Source organism: Notamacropus eugenii, chromosome 4 (genome assembly GCF_028372415.1).
Source record: "Notamacropus eugenii isolate mMacEug1 chromosome 4, mMacEug1.pri_v2, whole genome shotgun sequence".
NCBI classification, from domain to species: Eukaryota; Metazoa; Chordata; class Mammalia; order Diprotodontia; family Macropodidae; genus Notamacropus; species Notamacropus eugenii.
Genome location: NC_092875.1, coordinates 457,563,761 through 457,589,743, shown reverse-complemented (window position 1 = coordinate 457,589,743; position 25,983 = coordinate 457,563,761).

Sequence of the window (25,983 nt, the reverse complement as noted above, 5' to 3'; positions counted from 1 at the left end):
GCCAAGTCTCATTGATGTGCTTAGTTGTTCTTGCTAATGAGTTAATGTAATAGGCGGGATTCCTACCTGCTGAAACGCAGATCACATTTGCACTAATATCTCACTCTTCTGAAGACACACAAGTTGAAAAACTCAACTGCAGGTAGTGTACATATACTTACAAACTGGACAAGACAAACACTGGAATACCAGTTTCAAGGACAAAGTTAGCCCAATAAATGTGAATAATATAAATCAGATATCCTGCCTACGGCTCTCTGGCATGCGTATCAAACCCACTAAAGGACAACTCAAAAGGCTGAGAGACTGAATTTCATGAGTACAATAACCAGCAGTAAAAAAAAAATAAATAAATAACTATTTTGAACTTCTTTATAATGCTTTCTGACTCATGAAAGGCAAGTAGAATATTCAAACCAACTCAAAGACCACCAGCCAGGTCATCACTATCTGAAAGTGCTAAAGAGCAAATTAAGAAATCAATGGCAACCACAAAAAATCCCCTACTACAGATTACCCAGAGACTCTGCTCTTTGAGAAGTCTCATTACTATACTATTACTATCAGTGATCTGGATAAAGACACAGAAGGCATGTTTAATAATATGTGTGTGTGTGTGTGTGTGCGTGTGTGTGTATGTGTGTGTGTGTAATACAAATATATATTATATCAATACCTAAAATATCAAAATAAAAAAAAAAACTATTAAGGAGAATCAATACAATGGAAGATAAATTCAAAATTCTCTTGCAAACTGGAACTTGAATTGAAACCAAGATGAAAATTTTAAAATCCTGAATTTAAATATTTTTCAACAAATTACAAAAAGTGCAGGTTGATTTGCCAATAGTTTATGGTAAATGGGGACTTCATTTGACAAAAATCTCAATATAAACTCAAAATATGACACAGTTGCTAGATATCACTAACGTAATTTTAATTTGCATCAAACAGAAGTCTGTTGTCTACATCTAGAGGGAGAAGAGAGAGGAACACATGACACTGGTCTGGTTAGACCACATGTGGAATCATAGGTTTAATTCTGTGAAAAACATTTTGAAAGGTTTGAAGACAAATTGGTGATGGATTGGAGGAGGACACTAGAAGCAGTGAAGTCTGAAAACCGTGCTTTATAAAGCAAGATTAAAAGGAAAAAAGAATATTTTACCTGGAGCAGTTTTCAAATAAATGAAGGATTATTTCATGGAAAATTAATAGATTTATTCTGCTTTTTTCCACAGGCCAGAATGAGTACAAAAAGGTAGAAACTGGAAGGTAGGAACTGGTGGTCTAAATGCTCAATTGATTTTAGCCCATTAGTGCTTATCAGGAAAGGTTTTCTTGGTAACACAGGGCAAACTTTCTACAGAAATTTGCTTTAGCTTCTAGCAGTCAGTAGATTTTGTATAATCCTAGATGTTGAATGCACCATCTCATTTTGCAGTCATTAAGCACAGGACCACCACTGGTTGTAACAGGTGCCTCTCATTTAAAAGAATAAGGAGGTGAATCTCCATTGCCTGTGGCATCACATTGGGGGGTCATCAAACAGATGAAGGAGGCGAGATCAATTCTGTGATCCTGGGATTAAAAGACAGCAGAAACTCTTACCATTTGTGTGACATGAAAGTCTCTAGACTTGTCTGCTTTTGATCTTTCTCATTTATCAGTCGAGTGTTTATTACTATTGCTTTGATTCTAAATTTTTCTCTGTTCTCTGGACATGGCTTTTGGATCATCTGATCATATGTTTGCATGTCTTATTAAAATGCTCAGATTTTCTTTTCACTTTTAGATACTTGCACTCTGCTGGTACCTGGAATTGTTGTATTTTCACTGATCTTCAGTGTCTCATTACATTTGCTTTATATCTATATGTATCTCTCTCTGTGTGTCTCCCCCCCCTCTTTCATATATACTATATATATATATAGTAAACTTGTGTGTGTGTATATATATATATAGTAAGCTCTTTGATGGCACAAATTTTTGTGTTTTTATTTTGATATCTCTAGTTTCTAGTAGCGTATGTGGTATATAGAATCCATTAACCAAAAAAAAATTATTAAGATGTGCCATACACTGCTAAGTTCTAGGGATTCAAAAAGTGGCTAAAGACAGTCCTTGCCCTCAAGGAACTCAGAATCTGATAGGGGAGAGAACAGATAAGCAAATGTGTATAAACAAACTACATAGAGGTGAAATATGAAATGAAAGGGATTGGGAAAGGCTGTCTGTAGATGACACATTTTAGATGGGCATAAGTCAGAGGGAATGCCAGAAGTCAAGAGATAGAATGTCTTGTTCATGAACAGTCAGGAAGCCAGTGTCACTGGATGGAAGAGTATGTGGGAAGGAATAAGGTTTAAGAAATGTCTAGGTTATGAAGCATTTCAAATGCCAAGCAGAAAACTTTGTATTTGATCCTAGAGGTGAAAAAGAGTCACTAGAGTTTAATGGATAGAGGACATGATGTGATTGGATCTCTGCTTTAGGAAATCACTTTAATGGCTTAATGGAAAATGGATTCGAGTGGAGACTAGGAAGACAAAGTTGGCTCTTGCAGTAATTCAGACATGAAGTGAAAAGAGCCTGCACTACAGTGTTGGCAGTGTCATAGTAAAGAGGGAGGCCTATTTCAGAGATATTTCAAAGGCCAAATACACAGACCTTGGCAAGAGAATGGGTAAATGGGTAAGAGTAGAATTGAGGGTGATTCCGAGGTTGTGAGCCTAAGGGTCTGGGCAGGGGAGGAGAGGAGGTAGACAACACTACCCTGTCTGTTGACAGTAATAAGAAAGATCATTTTGAGGGGGTAGTTCAGTTTTGCATGTTTTTATTTGGGATGTCCACTGGACATCCAGTTGGAGATTTCTGAAAAGCAATGAAGAGACTGTGACAGAACAGGTAGATTTGAGAATCCTAATTCATGGGAGCTGATGGTATCATCAGGTAGTAAAGAATAAGAAGAAGAGGAGAGGTCCCAGAAGAGAACAGCGTGGGATGCCTATGGTTAGAAGTAATCTGGAGGAGAATTCAGAAAAGGATACTGATAAGGACCAATTAAATAGATAAGAGGAGGACCAGAAGAAAATGTTGTACTGAAAACCTAAAAAGAAGAAAGTGTGAAAGAGGAGATGGTAATAAACAGTGTCAAAGTCTGCAGAGAGGTTGAAGACAATGAGGATTGAGAAAATACCATTGGATTGGGCAACTAAGAGACAGCTGGTAATTTTGAAGACAGCAGTTTCAATGGAATGATATGGTCATAAAACAATTTATAAGGGTTTAAGAAGATAGTAAGAAGAGAAAAAGTGAAAATACTTATTGTAGATAGCCATTTCAAAGAGTTCAGTGACGAAAAGTAAAAGAAATATAAGATGATGGAAGAGTCAAGTGATGTTGTTTGTTTTTTCCAGTTTAGGAGAGCGATTATCATATTTGAAGGAAGCTGGTGATGAGCCAGGGACAGATTGAAAATAAGTAGTGGGGTAGGAAAGACAGAAGGGGCAATCTGTTGGAGGAAGTCTAAAGGAATTAAACAGGAGAGAAATTAGCCTTGGAAAGGAGGAAGGCCACTTAATCATATAAGAGAGGGGTAAAGCAGGAGATAGTGGCAAAAGATCTTTGAATATTAGAAGGTGAGGAAAAAGAAAGCAGAGGGAACTCACAATGAATGACCCCATCTTTTTTTCTGTAAAATATGAGGTTAATTATTTATTATTATTTTATTATTATTAGTTATTATTATTATTTATTGAAAGGGTGAAGTGAGGGGAAATGACAGGAAACCACTCCCTCCCTTACTCCCCTAGCCGTCTTCATTCTGGCCATCCTGGGGCTTTACATTTGGATTGAAGATCCTGCAGACTTTGACTAGAGATAATGCTACGGAACACCTAACCTTTTAAACTCCTTCCCTGCCTCCATCCTGATTGGTGATTTCTTCACAGATGCCTAAAATAAGTTTAAATCCATAATTCACTATAAATTCTGCCTGTCTTCTCACTAGCTGCTCTGGTATCAAGCACCACTGCTGTGTCTCTTCCTTTTGTGGGGCTAAAACCAAATCACTATTGCCATTGTTACAAGAAAGAGGCTTTCAAAATACTTGCAGTTGATTTCACACAGCATCCCTATGGTTATCCAAACCAAAATATACTGACCCTGCTACCATTTATCTATATGTGCTGTCTCCCTCTTTTATAATGTAATATCCTTGAGGGTAGGTGCTGCCTTGGCTTTTCAATTTTTATTTCTATAACTTAGCATAGTACTTAATACCTCATAAATGCTTAATAAATAATTTTTTCATTCCTTCATTTGCTTCAGTGTTTGATATAAACATATATTAGGTTTTTATTCATCTTTTTCTCTCTAAAGATAAGAAATCAACATAATAAAAAAACAAGTTTTAATGACTTTGCACCCTGATTAATTCAATGATAAACCATGATTCTGGAGCATTGAAAATGAAGTAAGCTACTACCCACCTCCTGACAGGGAGGTGGTAGCTTCAAAATGCCAAAGGAGACATACATGACCAATGGGAATTTACTTGACTATTTTTTTTTAAAATTGATTTCCTATTAAAAGAAGTAAGAATAGACAATTTATAAAGGAAAAAATAACTTATAGAAACCATGGTAGGAAAATTCACAGTAAATAGAGATTGTTTGCTCACTGACAAAAATAAATCAGCAATAGAGACCGTCTTTCCCTCCCCCCCCCCCACCTCAAAATGAATACCATTCAACAAAGGGTCCTAGTCAACATGGCTTGGCAGCTTTCAAAGATTAATATGTTTGGGAAGAAGAGAGAATCACTGAACAATATGAAGCTTTTATATGGAATCTATTCCTAATGAATAATAGGTTATTTCTTAAAAGGGATTGGCATGAGGCCACTAAAGCTGAGTGCATCACAACATTCTCGAACTAAGCCACTATTGTCAGGGGTTTGTGATTCAGCAGTAAAATGCCAAAATAGAACTGACATTTATCTAGGGCTTTCCAGTTCCTAAAGCAGTTTCCATACCATGTTTCAATAAAGCATATCAATTAAGGAACGAGGAGAAAAATATGTTAATATTTTAATACCTTCATAAATTCTTCTTTATAGCTATAGCCACAATGGATTATTTGCAAAGAATTCACCTTCAGAGGAAAGTCAGGGCCTAATCTATATCACAACTCATAACCATGAAGATGGGAAGTTATTAGATCTTTAGCACAGGAATCATTTCATTCAGATGTGTCTGCCAGTTTGACTCAGCTAATTATGGTTAGTTGGTAATTAACCTGCCTCATATCACAGAGCAATTTAGTTTGGGGAAAGTAGCCATGGAATGAGGATACTTCATACAGGGTTTGAGAGGGATATGACCTAACAAAGCTTTTTGGGCCATAGCAGTACAGCAAAGGTTGATCAAATTTTCTGTTTTCTTTAACGTACCAAGACGTTTTGATGGATACTTTTGTATAATAAAGTTTGAGATCAGATATTTCTAGGTCCTGTTTATATATTTTTCATTATTTATAATGAGATATTTGATCTTTTGTTTTTCAGGAAGAATTTATTTATTATTTTTCAATATCTATTAATTCCTTGGGAGTTACATTGTTATGACATTAGTTTTATTATTAATTTAGGTAGAATTAGTTTGTTAAAAATTATATTTGCATGGCCCAGAAATGAGTAATTAATATTTCTGTATTTATACGTTTTCTTTTTTGGATACATGTGTTGCATTCACATGTGTTCATACATGTTTCACTTGTTAGATGGAATTAGAGACATTTGATATGTTATATAGTTCTTTTGAACAGGGTTTCATTTTATATCTCTTCCTCCTGAGTTTTACAAATACTATACCTAAAGTTCAATAGTTTTGTGGGTTTATTTTACATTCTTTCTATTTTATTCAAATTAGTAATTATTACAATCAATTTTGTTTGAATATTTAAGTTGCTGGAGAGTATAGCATCTGCAAGTAGTGATTGTTATGTTTGGTTTTTGTTTGTATGTATAATTCATTTAATTTATTTGTATTGGTTTATTGCTAGAAGTATTATTTCTAACAATACATTAAGTTTTGGAGGTGACAATGAGGATTTTGATTACCCTTGGTCTTCTTGAAAAAGTTTTATGGCTTTTGCTTTATTTCAAATAATTTAAAATCTTAATTTCCATAACATTTTTAAATAATCAATTCATTCTTGTGCTTTCTAATATATATAAATTTAAACACAATTTCTGTAGTTTGTCAAAACTTTTGTCTATATCTCAATATAATCATGTGATTTTGTTTTTATTATGAAAATGACCTATTAGATTTATAGTTTTTCTAGTATTCAATCAACCCTGAATTCCTGGCATAAATTCCTGGTATAAATCCATCCTGATTATAGTGAATAATCTTTTTGCTCAAATCATTTGGTCTAATGCTTTATGGAATGGTTTTTCATCTTCATTAGAAATAGTTTGCTACAATTTGCTTCCTCCATTTTATTTCTCCTAAGCTTAGATGCTGTTGCCGTATTTGTTTCATTTAAAGGATTTTGGTAAGATGTCTTTATTTTCTAAGTGTGTAAAAATAGTTTAGGAATTGTGTTTAAATATTTAACAAAATGTATTTGATATCCATCAGGGACTGGCTTCTTTTTTCTCTGGAAGTTTATTTACTTTTTAAAATGTTTTATTGAAATTTTTTATTATTTTCATAATTTATTCTTATTGTTTATTTTTATTTAAATTTTATTTTATTTGGTTACTTGTTTGTTTTTTATTTATTTAGTGGGGCATAAAACAACTTTATAGAAACAAAAGTGACATGAAATTACTCAAAAACTTGACAGAAGCTTGTAGAAATTTAGAAACTTCCTCTTCAAGCACAGGGCAAAATACAAGGTGGATTCTTTCTGAACATTGTAGCCAGACAAGACATATTCATCTCTCAGCTGTTTCCCAGCAAAGTAAAACTTTAACAGACCATGAATGGCTTCTTTGTCCTGGATGTTTGTTTGACATTGTCAATGGTATCACATGGCTCCATTTCAAGGGTTATGCCAGTCAAGGTCTTCACAATATTTTGCTTCCTACACCTGAGATGAAGGACCAAATGCAGAAAAGTTTTCTTCATCTTCCAGCTGCTTTGTAGAAGAGATCTACCTCTTCTGGTCTGGGGAAATGCCTTACTTATTCCTGAATTTTGGCATTGTCCTTCTCAGGTACTATAACCTTACCAGTCAAGGTTTTCTAAAGATCTTCACCCCAACTCTGAGACAAAGGACCAAGAGTATACCCATTTTAAATATTGTAGTCAGAAAGGTATTGTTTTTCTTAATTTGGCAGTTTGACTTCTCTTCTTCTATTAACCTGGGAATTTCACAATTTTTGTATGTTTTCATTAATTTCTTTAAGTTTTCAGTTTTACAGACTTGAAATTCAGGGAAATAATAATAATTATTTCATTTTCCTCTTCATCTGCTGTGATTTTTCCATTTTCGTTTTTGGTACTAGTGATTTGGTTTTCTTTCTGTTATTACAATTCCATTTGTAGTTTATTTTCTTATTCTTAAAAACTTGTGCCTTTTATTAATTTATTTTAAAATTATCATTTATTTTCAAAATTCTTTTTGTGTTCAATATATTGCTTTTTAACTTTTAATCTTAGATTCATGTCTAATTGATATCGCTTTTATTGAGACAACAAGATGAAACAGATAACTTGAATTACATGAAACTGAAAAGCTTATATACTAACAAAATTAATACACCTTATTTAATAAAGCACAGAAATGGGGAAAAAGTCTTTGTATTAAAATTATTTGATAAAGGTTTGGTACAAAAGATAAATAAAAAAGTTACACATATGTATGAGTATAGTATATGTATGAATATAGTATCATATGTATGAGTATAGTGTATTTATCTATGCATATACAAGTGTATATATCCATATACATGCTATTTTCCCAATGGAGAAATAGCCAAAGGCAATGAACAAAAAAAAAGAATTGCAAGCTATGAACACATGAAAGAATGCTCTGAATCCCTAATAAGAGATGTGCAAATTTAAAAAAATCCTGAAGACTTACCTGGTACTCTGAAAAATTAAAAAAGATGACAACTTTGAAATAATGTGAGGTGGGTAGTAGATAGATAGGCATACTACTGTATTCTTGGCTAAGTTGTGAGAAACAACCATTTAGAAAAGATATTTGAAATCATACAAAAGGAGTCATTTCACTACAATTTTATACTTCAAGGAGTCCAATGATAAGAAAAAGTTCTCAGATGCATCAAAATATTTATAACAGCACTTTATGACATAGTATAAAATTAGAAACAATATAGATGTTCATAATTCAAAACAAACAAGTTGTGGTACATAAATGTAATGAAATTTTACTATTCTGCAAGAAATAATAAATATGATGAATACAGAGAAGCATGGAAAGGTCTACATGAAATGATATACAGCAAAGTAAGTAGAACCAAGAGAACAATATACATAACAACTACAAAATTATAAAAAAGGAAAGAACTAACACATAAAATTGAATCTTGGAAATTAAAAAGGAAAAGCTTGGTTCAAAAGAAGAAAAAAAGTACCCCCACCCCTTTGCAGAAGTGAAAATTCCTCAAAAATTGTACATAACACTATTTTCAGACGTTTTTGATATATTTTTCAGTTATGTTTTCTCTCTCTCCCTTTCACTCCCTCCCTTCTTCGCTCTCTTTCTTTTTCTCTGTCTCTCTTGCTCTTCTTCTTTCTTCTTCTTTCTTTTTCTTTCTTGTTCTTCTTCTTCTTGTTCTTGTTCTTCTTGTTCTTTTTCTTCTTCTTCTTCTTCTTCTTCTTCTTCTTCTTCTTCTTCTCCTTCCTCTCCTCCTCCTCCTCCTCCTCCTTCTTCTCTCTATCATTCAAAAATGCTATTTTTTTTTTATATGGAATATCTCCCTAGGAGATGAAGAGGGAGGAAAAGTGATCCTTAGAAAAATACTGTGATAAGTAAAAGGCATAAGTAAAAATTCATTTTTGTAGCTTAATTCATACCATTCATACTGGGAGTTATGATTACTAGCTCTGATTTTCCTTCTATAATACCTTACTATAAAGTTTCCTCTCTTTGTCACTCTCATTTTCCAAAAAAAAAAGTGGTGTGGAAAGAGTTTGTGATCCTCACTATTTATAATGGAATGAGAGTACTACTACTTTTTTTTTTCTCCGTTACTTTATTTTCAATTACAAATTCTCCTATTCCTCTCCCCCTCCTCCATCCATTGAGAAGGAAAGAAAGACAAAAACACATTACAAATAAGCTTAAGTATGCAAACACTTTTCTGAACTGACCATGTCTAACAGGGGAAAAAAGAGGGAAAAAAAAAAAACATATGCTTTAATCTGTACTCTAAATTCATCACTTCTTTATCTGGAAGTGGATAGAATGTTTCATTCTTAGCTTTCAAAATAATGGCTGGTCATTGTGTTCATTTGATTTCTTAAGTCTTTGAGTTGATTGTCCTTGCAGTATTGTTGTATTGTATAAATTCTTCTCCTGTTTTTTATTTCATTTTGCATTATTAGAAATAGTAAATTCTACACTCTTCTTAAATGTATTTCTATTGTATTTCTTTTTCTCTTTGTTACACTTTTAAAACAAACAAAATAGCATGAAATTCTACCTAGGCTTTGAGTTTGTTTTTCTTTGGCTCTTGAACATAATGGGATTTTTCATAGACAATTATCTCTTTTCTTCTATGAGGATATAAATATTTGATTATCACTTAGTCCCTTAAAATTGATCGAATATAGTTGCATTTACAGTTTTCTATGATATTCTGTTTATATCTCAAATATTCTGATATTTTCAGTGAGAGTACTTTGAAATCCTCTACCACATTAAAAAGTCTATGCTACCTCCATCTTCAACCCCAATAGAATTATAATCTGTTTTTCAGGTTATTATTCATTGTGAGCCTTTTTGCTTCTGCATTTTGGTTATCATATATCATAATTTCCTTTCTTTATAATAGTTTTCTATAAAAATGAAATAACAGATGCTACATTGCTTTTAAGTCTTATTTAATCTCAAGTGTGGCTCTTGAATGCCTGATATCTTCTGCCCTGGGCACTTACAGTGTTTTTCTTTTGAGTTATAGCTGATTTTCACTACTATATTTCTGGGACTTTTCAGTCTGCAGTTTCTTTCCGGAAGTGATACTGGATGCTTTCTGTTTAAACTTTATCCTCTGACTCTAATGGCTCTGTTCAGTTTTAATGAAATATGATAGCCAGGATTTTCATCTGTTCATAGTTTTCAGGGAATCTTATGTCTGTTAAGTCATTTCTCATCATCCCATTCTCTGGGTCAATTGTTTTGGATAGTAATGTCTTTTGTATATGTCTTTTAGTCTTGGTATTTTGTTCTAATTTCTTGAAGCCTCATTGAACCATTGAGTTGCTTTGCTTTATTCTCTTTTTAAAGGTATCGAATACTTGGGTAAAGTTATCTACTTTTCTATATATTTCTTTCCCAACACTCTAAATGTATTTTTAAAAATCTCTTAACTCACCTTTTACTTCAATAATCTCATCCACTTTTAGTATCCCTGTGATTAATCCATTCTTTTTGCCCAGGTTTTGGTTGTGCTTATTTTGCATGTATTCCTTTCCTTTGATATTTTATTTTAAGATATCCAGGAATATTTTGGAATTTTAATCTGTAGAATATCTTTGTTATAGTAAGATCTCCCTTCTGCTTTCTTATGTCTACAGTTTCATTTCTTGAATTAGGACTTTGTGCTAAGTCCAAGTTCTGTTCCCTCTGAAACTTTTGGTTGTGGTTAGCTAAGTTCAAGTTCTGACTTTCACTAGAGTCAGAATGAAATACCATTGCAATAGGGCAAGGTGGCACTCATGTTTCAGTCTGAAAGTCACTGGTTTATAGTTCCTGAACGAGAGTCATAGTATTTCTGCATATTTCTAAGACTGCACTGCTTTGCCTAGGATAAAGTCCTGGCCTGATAGCTCAGAGTGAGTGTACGTAGAAACTGTGTCCGTTCTGGCTCAAATCTCTAAGTGTTCCCTTCCCAGACTGACTCTTTTGTGAAGGCACACTAGGCCATCTTTTGCCTGACTGCTCACCTAGCTTTTACCTATTGAATGGGCATTGCCTCAGACAAACTGATACCTGGAAAGATGTTAGCTTAAAGAGGCTAAGGTCTCCCATTCTGTCCGGAACCGTTGCCATTCATTCTTACCTATATATTGCCATTGCACTCTGATGACTCTGGAGGAGAGAGTGAGGCTGATAACTTTGCGCAGCTCTGCCTCACTTAAATTCAATTAATTTGGAAGTCAAGACATCATCCTCCTGCTTTTATTAGTCTTCTTTGAGAATAAAGAATAAACAACAAAAAGGCCTGGTCTAAAAGTATTACCTGGTACCAAGATTGGTACCAAGCCCCATCCACTTCCCTAATCTTCAGTGTCTAACCATCTTATTGGAACTTTCCTCAACTATGCTCCTGCTGTTTATCTTTTTACCTGTACAGTTTCCTTATATACTCACTTAACAAAATTGTCTCAACCCTGGTTGACTTCAGTCCTATTTTCTGGGGCACACTCAGATGCTAAGATGCTAAGCCATTTCCTCATGTAGTCATCCATTTCTTTCCTGAGAATAAGTGCCTTCAAGTTTCAGCCTGGGCAATATTTCCAGTCATTCCCAACTCCCCAAGATTATGCTGGGTTCAGACCAGTCTCCTAAATTATCCATATATGCCTGATTATATTGTCAGCTTTCTTCCCTTGTACTAGCCCCTACCAGAAGGTCTCAGTGCCTAAAGAGGCCCTTATTTCAGCCCACAACTCCTTGTGCCTTCCTTTATTGAATAAATTCACATTTTTCTTTGGTTCTGTTTGTAGTTGCACCTACCCCCCCACTTATTACTAGATTATTCTCAAGAGGATTAAGTTTATTTAAAATCTTGAACTGAAAGTCTAATATTAAATTTCATAGGCCATGATTAATATCAAATTCCTAGAACAGAAGTGAATTTAGGCAAGAAGGAGCTAAAGAAAATATTGAAACAATGTGTATCTGGTAAATGATCAAGATTAAATGGTAAGAATTTTGTTAAATTTTTAACTTTTATCATTTCCATCTGTAAAATGAAATATAAGATATTAATTTCCACTATTAATCATTTTATTATTATGTAGAATAATAAATTCTTAATGTTGGATTTTGAGTTAGGATATTTGGGTTCTGCCAGGCCTAGAGGCCTGTATTGGGCTACCTGAGTCTTTCTTACCTCACCTCCGAGGTCTTCGGCTGGCTACGCCGGATGCACATATGAGAGAAAGGACGTTCCAGAGTCGAACAGGGGTTGAGCTTTATTACAGGGTCTGGGTTACAAGTGCAGGGAGATCTTCCTTAGGAGGAAGAGGGGGAGATTTCCTAAGGAGGCTAAGCTTAAGGGATTGGAAATAGAAGTACAAGCGGGGAGAGAGGGGGAGGGGAGAGAGGAAAGAAAAGAAGCGGAGCCTACTGTCCTCTTGGCTCCACACGTGCTAAGAGAGAGCTTTTTGGGCTTCCTCAATCCTACTTAACCTTCAGCCGCACAGTTTGCATCTCAATACCGTGCTGTTAGGTAACTAGGTGTGCTCCAATCCGGGACAATCTCGAGGGCAGGGAGACTCCACCCATCACATATCTCCCGGGGAGAGGCGGAAATACCCGAGCTAGCCGAGCTAGCTCAGTCTAACCTTCTCGAATCCCCGCTGTTCATGGAGGGCCTCGTAAGACTCTAAGATTTAGAAGTCCTACTTTTACCCGCCCGAGACCATCCACACGGATTTGAGCTTCCAATCCCAACGGGGTTCAAATCCAAGTTTGCCCACTTTCCACCAACATGACAGTGAGTAGATTGTTAGCCTTTCTAGGTTCTAATTTAAACACGCACACATACACACACACACACACACACACACACACACACACACACACACACACACACCCCACACACACACAAGTTGGGCTAGATGACCTCTAAATTCCCTTCTAGGTATACAGCTATCATTCATGGTCCTATGTCTGAAGAGGTTGTTTTGCTGTCATTAACATGGCACATAAGTTATTTTAGAATGCTATATATGAAAATATTATAATCTCTGTTTTACAAATAAGGAAATTGAGAGCTGAAACATATATTTACACAGGAAGTAAACAGAAGAGTTGGGACTCAAACCAACAAGTCAGAGTTCTTTCTATTATATTCATAACCACTCTTTGTTGGGTATTCAGGGGGCACTAGTGCCTCTTATGTGAGGGCTTACCATGTCCTTTATAGGGCTGCCCTTCCATCTTTGGTGTCAATCTTCACCTAATTCTGTGGGTCCAAGAAGCTGTAGCTTAGGCAGTGGTCACAACCTGATAAACCACCTTGGAAGATGGGCTCAACTAGCTTGTGGGTAACTGACAGACATTAAACTTGTCAGTGAGTTAGAGGGATGTCTACTCCAAGCATGTAAAGACTTCCCCAGAGTAGAATGTATGCATGAGGACAATTTGTTGCAATGACCATGACAGCAGATGAAGTAAGAACTGTGGAGTATTTCGAGCTTGTTTAGATGATGAAGACACCAAGGTCATCCATGGCATCCTGGGCCATTGCCAGTCATCTTGACTTTTGTCCTGCCACTGGACCTCCATGACTAAGGAAGAGAAACTGAATTGGATAACTGTGCACCTCTGTCTTACTTAAATGCAATTCACATAGATGTCAAGGCATCACTTGTGATGTCATTGGTCTTAAAAAAAAAAAATGAAAGTTTAAGAACAACTGCCTCTATTTTGAAAGCTGAATCTGGACTAGGTGCCAAGGTTAACCCACAAAACCAACTAAGATAGCTAACTAGAATAGCATTCTTCGGGCTAGACATTCAAGTAGGAGTTCAGAGTTTGAATCCTAACTCAAGTACTTTACAAGTTGAGTGTGTTTGTGGTCAAAATGGTGAAATACTTTGAACAAAATACTTCTCCCAGTCACAGTCTCTTCATCTGTAAAACTACTATAAGAATAACCCCTACTTTAGAGGCCTGTTGTGAGGATCAGATGAAATCATGTATGTAAAGTGTCGTGCAAACCTTAAAGTACTCCACAAATAGTAGCTATCACTATAAATTTTCAAAAATTTAAGATTCATGAAATGACAAAATCTTCTAAATTAATTGCATTAAATTCAATTTAAAAATCTATTAGATTTCTCCTTGCCCTTAAGCCATTCTCTAAAACATCAAATTGTACAAGACTTTGCTTAACTTCATTAATCTCTGAGTTTTGCTACCTAAACCAATGAAATCCATGCCCCACCTGGGCCCCACCAAAAAGAAAAACAAAAATGTAATAGCATGTCAACATCATTATTACAATGAAATTGTTTGTTTTTCCTATAAAGTACTTAACATTAACTCTAAAGACTTGAAAAGAGAAGTTTTGAGGTATGCTATTAAAGATTTATCTTTCAATTAGTGGAGAGGCTAGTATATAAAGTTGTGAAACACTAATTAAATTGAAAAAAGGTAGGGAGTTAAATCAAGACAACCCTGTATCTTAAAAAAAAAAAAAATCCTGGCTATTTTTAAAAATAGGAAGTAACTGTGTATATGGAGTTAATAGGAATACCAATTTGCCTAGTGAAGATCTTTGACTAGGTAAGGTATTTCTAATGTCATTTTACTTTATGTTTATTACTTATTGTTGGGGGGGGGAAGCACAAGAAGAGACTCAAGGTGAATTTGTTTTCTTCTAAATTGTTTTTAGTGAATTTTAAAAAAATGAGATGAAAAGTACATACATTGTTAGGTTTTGAGGCACATATGGGCTAATCAATCACCCGCAGGTGATTGGCAAGACACTCCCAGAGTCCCAGTGTTCACTCTCCAAATGAGATGCCAGTGCGTGTGTTGGCAGGAACAGGGCAGAACCATATAAAACTCATTTCTTTAGGGGGATATTCTCTTATTTATGTTTCCTTGGAGTCTGATCCGCTACACCTGCTTTATATCCAATTATTCTCACTTCTAGGGAGTATAGATGTAAGGGAAATCTGGTTGATTCTTTAATGTATAGGGCAGATTTTTGAAGGTCATAGAAAGAGAACTTTTCCCCTGAACGATGAAAGGGCATTGAACAAAAAGCTAATTCATCGTAAATCTGGTTTAAATCTAGTGCAACAATAATATAGTGGTTGGCTAAAATATGTAAAACATATGCTGTCGGTGTGGATCTTTGCATCTCCACCTACACAAATCTCATACACTATTACACCCACCAGGATGCAAAGGGGCAAGTAGAGGTGGTTATATGAAAGATGAAAAAAAATTAATCACATCATTTTATAAGAAATGATCTTAGAAATAATCTATTCCAACTTTCTCATTAAAAAAAGCTTTGTAACTCATTTTTGTCTTTTTATCACATTTATGAGACCCCTCCCCTGTATTGAATCTTTTCATTTGTAATTAACATCAAGCCAAAAACATCTGATTTACTTGCCACATCTGTCAATGTATGTGTCATTCTTCCCTTGCAGTCTCCTATCTCTCTTCTATGAGAGGGAAGTATGTTTTATTGCCTATTTTCTGGGAACTTCAGTCATTTTTCATTATAGAGGTCTTTTTAAGAGATCATTTCATACATGCACACACACTCACATGCAACATGTACCCACTGATTACTAGTATAACCAGAATAATGAGAATAGCTCATATATGTACTTATATATGTATCCACACAAACACATATAGAACTTGTAGAGATTATTCTTTTGGTTCTACTTATTTTCCTGTGCATCGATTCTTACAAATCTTTCCATTTCATTGAATTCTTCATAGTCTATAAAATCTTTATTTCCTATTACATAATATTCCACTACATTCAAATACTATACAATTTTCAGAAATTCCCTATGTCATGAACATCTTTTTTGTTGCTAGTTCTTTGCTACCACAAAAAGATGTGACTGGAAATTTTGATAAACACTGTACCTTTGTTTTACATAGTCTTGTGATCAGTGGGTCAAAGGATATGGCCCATTTAATCACTCATTTTGCATAAGTCTTAACTGATAACCAGAATAATTGGATTAATTTATAGCTCCTCTTGGAGAATACTTTCTATTCTCAGCTCCATACTTTTTGGAATAGAGTAGGCATCTAAGAAATATTTGTTCACCTGGTCCTTGTGTACCAGTATTTAGCAGAGTACATGATTTCTAATTAGATATTTAATAAATATTTAGTGATTAAAGGATTGCATGGTTATTATGCCTATCTTGCCACATATCCTCCAACATTAATTCCAAGCAACTCATTTTATAGATGTGAAAACTAAACCCAGAAAAAAGAAATGCTACTTTACTACAAAACTAAATTTTATTTTTTCAATATATAGCCTTCTTAGTTTATTATCGGAATTTACAAAGAGAGAAACCATTGCTAAACACTACTCTCCTTTGTATTCCACCTAAAGAAGATGTAATGTTGGCCTTGGAATCAGGAGTTCAAATCAAGCCTTACCTGCTTGCAAATGATGACGTGGGTCAGCCATTGAATTTATCTTATTTTCTGCTTTCTCATATGTAAAGTGACAATAATAACGGGACCAATGACATAGGATTATTGTGAGTGACAAAAGAAATAACAGTATTTTGCAAACCTTAAAGTCCTTTATAAACATGAGTTATTTTCAAATTTTGATCATTTCTGCATGATGTTTTTTTCACTCAAATAACCTTTATTCATTAACAATGATATTATTTCTAAGACAAATCCAAGTTCTGCCTGATATTCCATGATGATTGCTCTTTTTTTAATTGATAAAATTATCTTAAATAATGTAAGTATTTATATTTTGCAGGTATTTGTGTATTGTTCACTGCAACCTAGCAAGACTGAATTGTTCTCAAGGATTATTCATCCTATCAATCTACCAGCATTTGTTAGGGACCCACTACATGGAAGGGAATGTGAATTAGGACTTCTTCAGCTCTTACTTCTCCCAATTTGTTTGTAATTCATTCCATAGGACATCAATATGGGACAGTGGAAAAATCATTGACTCCGTAGATAGAGACCCTGAGTTCAGTTCCTATGTGTTTGATATTATGTGACTTTGGGGGAATCATTTAAATTCTCTCGACCCTGTTTTTTTCATCTGGAAAGTGAGGGAGTTAGACTAGATCGGAGCTGAGGGACATGTAGCCTTGAGGCCATTTGTGATTTTCTAAGTCCCTGAGAGTGGCCCTTGGGCTGAATACAAGCTTTACAGAATGAAACCTTTTATCAAGGAGATTTGTTCTGTGAAATTTGGATTTAGTCAAAGGGGTGCCCTTGAGGACCTAGAGGGTCACATGTGGCCTAAAGGTGGCAGGCTCCCCACATCTGGACTAGACCACTGGATGGTCTCTGATGTCTATTTTAGCCCTAGATATATGATCATATAATTAGAAATTCATTCTTCCCAATGGGTGGAAAAGTCCTCAATATTATACTGCTGCTGGGTAATTTATCCTGCTACTCCTCACTGGTGTACTGCCATCAGGGACTCATTTATAACTTCTGGAACTTTATATCCTTTTTTCATGTTCTATTGTGGTTGTTATTGTTGGATTTTATCTTGCAATTTTATGGCTGCTGCTTTTTTCCCCCAATTTTAATTAATGATACTTTATTGCGTTTGCTTCTGGAGGCATTTTAGGCAAAAAAAAAGCAGATTGGAAGAAAGAAAATTAAAGTCCATCTTATCGTGAACTATTTTGTAGTTCTATGAACAGTTTCCCTGCTCAGTATGCAGAGAAAACAAGTTGGAGTTTTCTACTTATCACTGAAGTTTGGCAATTATGAGATTCCAAAGTTAGGACTTGGCTCAGTCATACAGTCTCCCTCTGCTTACAGAAGGGTTGTTTAAATTCCCATATATGTGACAAGGTTTGAAGCAGTATGGCGTCATCAGGAGAACACTGGAATAAAAGTTTAGGCATCAACTCCAAGGGTTGCTACATAGCAAAATAACTATGAACAAGTAATTTATTGGATTTATTGGATTTCTCACGTGTCAAATGGGGAAAAGGATAACAATACAAAAAATAATAATGATGAGGGGGCATGGAATAATACATGTGGCCTTGGAATCAGGAAAACCTAGGTTTATATATTATTCTAACACAAACTGACTAGGTGACCCTGGCCGGGTGCCCCAAGTCACTCCTTGACCCTAAATATTTCAATACCCTAAGTAACCCCAAGTAGAAATGGCAGAGAATGTGTCAAGGTGCATTAGTATAGAAAGTTTCCACACTGGCATTTCCTACACCTATAAAATCATAGGCCTATCCTTTAAACAACAAAACAAAACAAAAGGAAGCTAACTCCCAAATATTTTAAAATCATCTTTGATGTTTGACCCTAAATATGACACTATATTTGGAAAATATTGCGCCTTGATTCCATATGTGATAATATGAGTGTACTGTAAGGAAGGATAAAGTAAATAAAAATGCAAGTTATTGCCCATAAGAGCCCTACATCATTTTATACCTCTACTCACCCCTCACCCCACTGAACTCTCTCCTTCTAAACAGAAACTAGGAAGAATTCAGAAACTCATGACTGAGATTGCGTACTAACAGATTCTGACTTTAGATCTCTGCGTGTGTGTTCATGTGTGCATGTGTTTGGGCATGGGACAGAAGAGAAGGTAAGGGTATTTAAGCATTAAAATAAAATCACAGACTTACCCCCAGATACAGTAGAATCATAACTAACATTAAGTGAATGGGATCTTCTTACATTCATAAGAGCATAATTCATCAATATGGTGATCACTATCCACACTACTTATTTCATGATCCTCAGCTTGTTCTCCCCATTGCTACCCCTTTACCATCTTGTTCTGTAGTTATATGTACTATACGTACTATATGGACTATAGTCCTTGGGACTTCCATGCATCGCAGGACTATGTAGACAGACCATTCCCTTCTCTGCCTGACTGCACCTGCTGTTGGGTGTCCTTCCTTCAAATCTTTTTTTTTTCCTTTTGCTTCAAGAGGAAATGTTTAGTTAGTTTATGTCTTTAGTGAAGAGTGTCTATTGTTACTTTCTCTGCTCTTTTGCCAAAATAATTCTCTCCCTCTCCAATATCATGAACTCACTCCCAGAAAACATTACCCTAAATTGTTAATTCATATGAAAGCACACACAGGACATATCTTCATTGTAATCATTAACTGTCTGTTATAACACTCATGATACCTAGACTACCTTGAAGCAATAGTGACCAAATGGCAAGCTGGAGATAATTCCCTGATTCTCCTGCATGCTCCAAACTCCTACATACTCCAGAATTTCAGATGTTAACTTCTGTTTTCACCCATCTCACTTGTCCCTCAGCAATGATAAATAATTAGAAAATAATTTGCCAAAGTTCATGTATATGCTGCTTTCCTTCTTGTAATTTCATATTACCACAGCCTCCTTACTTAGAATATGATAGGACTCATAACTTTTTCTAGTCTTTTTCTATTGCTAGGGGAGTGATCATAATAGTAATACTTCTCATATTTCTGGACTTTATATTTGAGAGCTTTCTTGAGAATTCCATCCCTGAAACATTCCAAGTCAGAAAGAATTTATAATTCTCATGCTAGGATCAAGTCTTGACTTTACTACTTTTTATTTATATTACCTTGGCAAACTTTTCTGAGACTCCCATTTTTTGTCTATAAAATCTGCAAAGATGATAGATAGAAACAGTCAGTGAAACCGTAATTGGTGGTACCATTAAGTGCAAAGGTTGAGATAGTGGTATTAGGGTCAGTGAAGAAACAACATTGAAATAGAGTTCTTTCTAGTAGATCTATTTCAATGGTGGAGTAGTTGCATGCTCAACAAAGTACAGTCTGTATATTCTCCAGGAAGAGAAAGATTTCCTTGGCCATTCTATCTAAACATGGCCTATCTCTGGCATTAATCTCGTCTCTTTTGGATGATGAAGAGGAGAGTGGCACATTTATCTGTTTCTCCATCCTTCCAGATACATTCACAACTGAAAGGCTTATTGCTAACCACTTAGTTCACCTAGGAGTGTGTTGAAGTCAGCTCAAACTATGCTTTTTTAGTTAAATTTTTAGTTTGTAAAAGTTTAGTGTGTTAAAATTTACACCTTAGAAATTGGCGATCAGGGTTTGATTTGTTTCTTTGCTGATGACCAATATTAAACAGTCAAGAAAATGTTAGTAATGTAGATTAACCTTAATAGTGTGTCATACACACATTTTCCTCCATAAAGGCTCATTGTTAAATATTTACCAGCACACCACTTGAGTTCACCTCACTTAACAATTTTACAGATGAAGAAACAGAGACCTAAAATGACTTGCCTAAGGTAAGACAGGTAGAAAGTAGGAGAGTCACAATTTTATTCCTGCATATTGAAATAATTGTATCCTTCAAATTTGTTTGGTATCAGGGTGAGGGAAATTACTTAAAATGATGGCTCCACCTATGTTTTACCTCTAGTCCTCAGAATGGGACATAAAGTACCTACAGCCTCCTCCCCCCCTCTCTTTTATCCCAAAGGGCTCTAAGTACTTCTATAATCCAGAAGTTGAGTTTTGGGTCCAGGAGGCATTAAATGTTTCCAGTAGCCACTATAAGGGCATCAGCTCCTCTTGCACTCTGATATGTGTTGAGTAGTCAGCTAAGAAGACTGGAGTTTAACTCAAGTTTCACTAGCAGTGCCTTTTGTAAGTTTCCTCCAAATTCTGATTTACAGATCATGTGACATTTTAAACAAGCCCATTTAAGAGAATAGGGAAGAGATAACAGTATCACAGATTTAGAGTTAACAGAGACCCTCAAGGCTGTATAATCTAAACATATTTTTTTTTTTAACAGATGAGGAACTAGGTCTTGGAAAAGTCAATTGTTTTGCCCAAGGTTTCAAAGTAGTATGTTTCACAGCTCGGTTTAAAAGCCTGGTCCTTTGACTCAATATCCAACCCTCTTTTTACTGCATTATGCTCCATTAGAAGATATTGTCAAGGAAATAGTTGTCACTGACTTGAGACATGGTTGTTGCTGTCCAACTGTTTGGTTTACACTGTACCTTAGAATTCTCAAACTGCTTATAGTGCAGTCAGATGCACAGACTTCTTCCCAGGGATATTTACAACATAGTGGAGGAAAAAGAAAAGAGAAACACAGGAAAAGTCATCTAAAATTCCCCACCAAAGACTTGAGAACTGTCTTTGACTTAAATCCTCTTATGTGGCCTTTTTACTCTCTCTTCCGTCAACCCAGTAAAAGCTGTAATATTAAGCACAAGTTAAATAGATATCTGCCCAGAAACAGGTGCTTTTATGAGCTGTTAACTGCTAACTGCAGAGTAAGAAAGACCAATTACTTTGTTTGGATTCTTGACTCCCTGATCCCACATCACAGAATCATGGGATCTCAGAATGGGAAGGAACCTTCAAAAACCTTCTAGTCAAACCCATACCCAAACAAGAATCCGCTCTCTAGTTTTACACCACCTTCCTTAAAAAAGTGTCATCCAGAGCCCATAAAATACGTGTAAAACATGACTGTAAACAAATTCTAGGGCAGCAGAAGCCATAAAACAACAGAGTGAAAGAGATTTCCAGCCCATTGTAGCCTGGAAGGCCGACAGGAAAGGTCTATCACATGGAGCATGGAGTGGAGCAGAGCTCACAGAGCCCAGCCCAGTTCTGGCTACTTGGCACCAGCAGGAACATGGCCAGAATAGGTTTCAGGGATGGAATCCCCAGCAGCAGTGGTGGTTCTCAGTTTCTTCAACCCACAAACGCCAAAGATCAGAGAGAGGGCTTTTTCAACTGGGCGAGAAGAGAGCAGGGTCCTCCCCTAGCCCTGGCCCTAGCAGCAGCAGGAACAGCATCCATTTGTGGAGCCCTCTGTCTAGAGCCCCTGGGGTAATTAAGCAGCTGATCTGAACCTCAGACCTGAGCACAGTCCTGGGGCATGGTCTGCTGGGGGCAGTTGTGGACAGGGAATTCTACTACTTACAGATTGTGGGCAGAAAAGTTTTTGGTTGCTCCCAGACCAGTGTGCAGGCCAGGAGAGGAGTAAACTCCTCTCCCTTGATTGTGCCACCTTGGGGAAACTGCAAACTTACAGTTCCCCAGAGTAAGGACTCCTCTTGAGAAAGGACTCAAAAGTCAAGTAACTGGCTGGGAAAATGCTTAAAAAATGGGGAAAAATAAGACTATAGAAGACTACTTTCTTGGTGAACAGGTATTTTCTTCCATACTTTCAGATGAGGAAGAACAAAGCATACTGTGAGAGGAAGTCAAGGCTTCTACATCCAATACCTCTAAAATAAATATGCAATGGTCTCAGGCCATGGAAGAGCTCAAAAAAGATTTTGAAAATCCAGTAAGAGAGGTGGAGGAAAAACTGGGAAGAGAAATGAGAGCAATGTCAGAAAATCATGAAAAGTGAGTCAACAGCTAGATAAAGGAGGCCCAAAAAAATTGCTGAATAAAATAACACCTTTTAAAAATGGGCTAACTCAACTGGCAAAAGAAGTCCAAAAAGCTAATGATGAAAAGAACACTTTAAAAAAGCAGAATTAGCCAAATGGAAAAGGAGGTTCAAAAGCTCACTGAAGAAAATAGTTTTTTACAAATTAGGATGGAGCAGGTCGAAGCTAACAACTTTATGAGAAACTTATAAATTACAAAACCAAACCAAAAGAATGAAAAAATAGAAGATAATGTGAACTATCTCATTGGAAAGACAACTGGCAGGGAAAATAAATCCAGGAGACACAATTTAAAAATTATCAGGCTATCTGAAAGCCATGATCAAAAAAAGAGCCTAGATATAATCTTTCAAGAAATTATCAAAGAAAACTACCCTGATATTCTAGAACCAGAGGGCAAAATAAACATTGAAAAAATGCATCAATCACCTCCTGAAAGAGACCCAAAAGGAGAAACTCCTAGGAATACTGTAGCCAAATTCCAGAGTTCCCAGGTCAAGAAGAAAATATTGCAAGCAACTAGAAAGAAGCAATTCAAGTATTGTGGAATTACAATCAGGGTAACACAAGATGTAGCAGCTTCTATATTAAGATATCAAGGGGCTTTGAATATGATACTCCAGAAGTCAAAGGAACTAGGATTAAAACCAAGAATCACCTACCCAGTAAAACTGAGTATACTACTTCAAGGGAAAAAAATGGTCATTCAATGAAATAGAGGACTTTCAAGCATCCTTGATGAAAAGACCAGAACTGAATAGAAAACCTGACTTTCAAACACAAGAATCAAGAGAAGCATGAAAGGTAAACAGGGAAGAGAAATTCTAAGGAACTTTCCACAGCTGAACTGTTTATATTCCGACATGAAAAGATAATATTTGTAACTCTTGAAACTTTTCTTAATATTTGGGTAGTTGGAGGAATTACACACACATACACACACATGCATATATGTGTGTGTGCATGTGTGTGTTTGTGTGTGTGTGTATGTAGACAGAAAGCACAGGGTGAACTGAATAATTAGGGCTGATATCTAAAAAATAAAATTAAGGGGTGAGAGAGGAATATATTGGGAGGAGAAAGGAGAAATTGAATGGGACTAATCTCTCATAAAAGAGCAAGAAAAAGCTTATTCAATAGAGAAAAAAAGGGAGGAAGTGAGAGGGAAATAGTGAAGCTTACTCTCTTTATATTTGGCTTAAGGAGGGAATAACATGCTCACTCAATTTGGTATGAAAATCTCTCTTACACTACAAGAAAATAGGGGAGAAGGGGATAAGAGGAGTCAGGGGAATGATAGAAGGGAGAATAAATGGGAGGAGGAGCTAATGAGAAGTGAACCCTTTTCAGGAGGGACAAGGTCAAAAGAGAGAATAGAATAAATGGGGAGCAGGATAAGATGGAGAGAAATACAGTTAGTCTTACACAACATGACTATAATGGAAGTCTTTTACAAAACTACACATATACAGCCTATATTGGGTTGCTTGCCTTCTCAGTGGGGATGGGTAGGGAGAGAGGAAGGGAGATAAGTTGGAGCTCAAAATTTTAGGAACAAATGTTGAGAATTGCTTTGGCGTACAACTGGGAAATATGAAATACAGGTAATGGGGTATAGAATTCAATCTTACCCTACAAGAAAAGAGAGAAGATGAGGATAAGGGAATGGAGGGGTGTGATAGAAGGGAGGGCATATTAGGGGAATGGGTATTCAGAATGCAAGGTGTTATGGGGTGGAAGTAGGGGAAGGATGGGGAGGAAATTTGGACCTCAAAATTTTCTGGAAATGAATATTAAAAACTAAAAATAAATAAACACAAAAAAAGAAAAAAGTATCATCCATATTTCACTTGTAGACCTAACAACTGTGCTATCATTTTTGTAACAATAGGTAAAAGTTCCCAAGACTTTTTTTCTTCTCCCCTTTAGGGTTAGAAAGTGGATATGCAGTCTAGACACATTTGGAAAATGCTGGCTTAAAAGGCAGGTTTAAGGCTGAGTCAGAGGGAAGATTGCCATCTCCTGAATCAGCACTAACTACCTCAGGAGTCCTTGGAAGGCTCTCTGCCAAGTACTTACTCAGCACAACAGTGTGGGGAGGTTGGTAGATTTGACAGGATAAGAGGACTACTACTTGCTATATTTAAGCAAGCATAAAAATAATGAGCAATGAAAGTTCATAGAGATCATTACAGCCGTTGGGTCTAAATAATGTATGGCATTAATGGCTTCAGTTGTAACACATGACTTCTTATTAAAAATCTTTTTTTTTCCTTTAGGGATCAGTCAAAGTACAGCAGCACAACAAATTACAAGGCCCTTCACATGAGAAGTATTATAAAGGTAGATGGGTTATTCTGACTTTTAACTTATAGATGGGTGCATTCTTATCAACTCTCTAATGAGTTTTACCATCCAAAGAGTTGGAAGCACTGAGGGAAAAAAATTAACTCAGATTTTTATGACCTTGTAATTTCAGTGAAGTCTTTTAGATAGATGTATAACCTTGCAAAATTGATCTTTGGATAACTGATTTCATCTTTGCCTGACTTTCGAGTGTATTTTAATGACATGCAGCAAGGATGTTCGCCATGGAAATGTCCATTTGGCTTTTTGAAAACTATTGAATGTGTTTTATGACAGCCCAAACCAACTCCAACCTTTCTAATTTTCAAAGATATCTGTAAAACACTACATTTTAGATATTTCTTATAAAACAACTCGTAACTTTATCATTAAAGATGGATTGAATGCTTTGGAAAATTATATTCTCCTTAATAACATCCAGTGTGCCATCTGATCATTCAAGCAGGCAACATTTGGAGTGGGGAATAGGAGTAATACTTTAAAAAAGACAAGAATGGAGTAGAGTAAATTGAATGTATTTGAATCTGCAGGACCTCCACACTCCTACCGTAGTGTGTCTAATGAATTGGGTGAAATCACTGCAGAGGAAAGTAGTGGGGAGCCTTGAGACAGCTGGGAAGGCTTTGTTGGAGGTGCCACCAGGGATGCCATCAACTCAGTCAAAGTGCTGATGTTTCAAAGTTTCAACAACTGACTCAGTAGGTGAGGTGGTATTTGTGCCCTAAGGAAACCTGTCCTTCATGAATGCACTCAGGATGCCCCCCTACTTTTTTTTTTTTTCCATTGCTGAGCTGACTTGACTGTAGAACTGCATGAATGTGAATTCAAAGACCAAAAATGAAAAACAACAACAACAAAAACAGGTGAAGGTCTTTTGCTATGTATGAGTCACTGGCTGGGTTACAAAGCAATTAGTGTAATTCTCAGGACATTTTAAGTAACCATTTTTCTGAGATGGTTTAGGGATAAAGAAGCAGGGAATGAATTTGTTGACCTTTAAGTACTATAGAATAATATAGA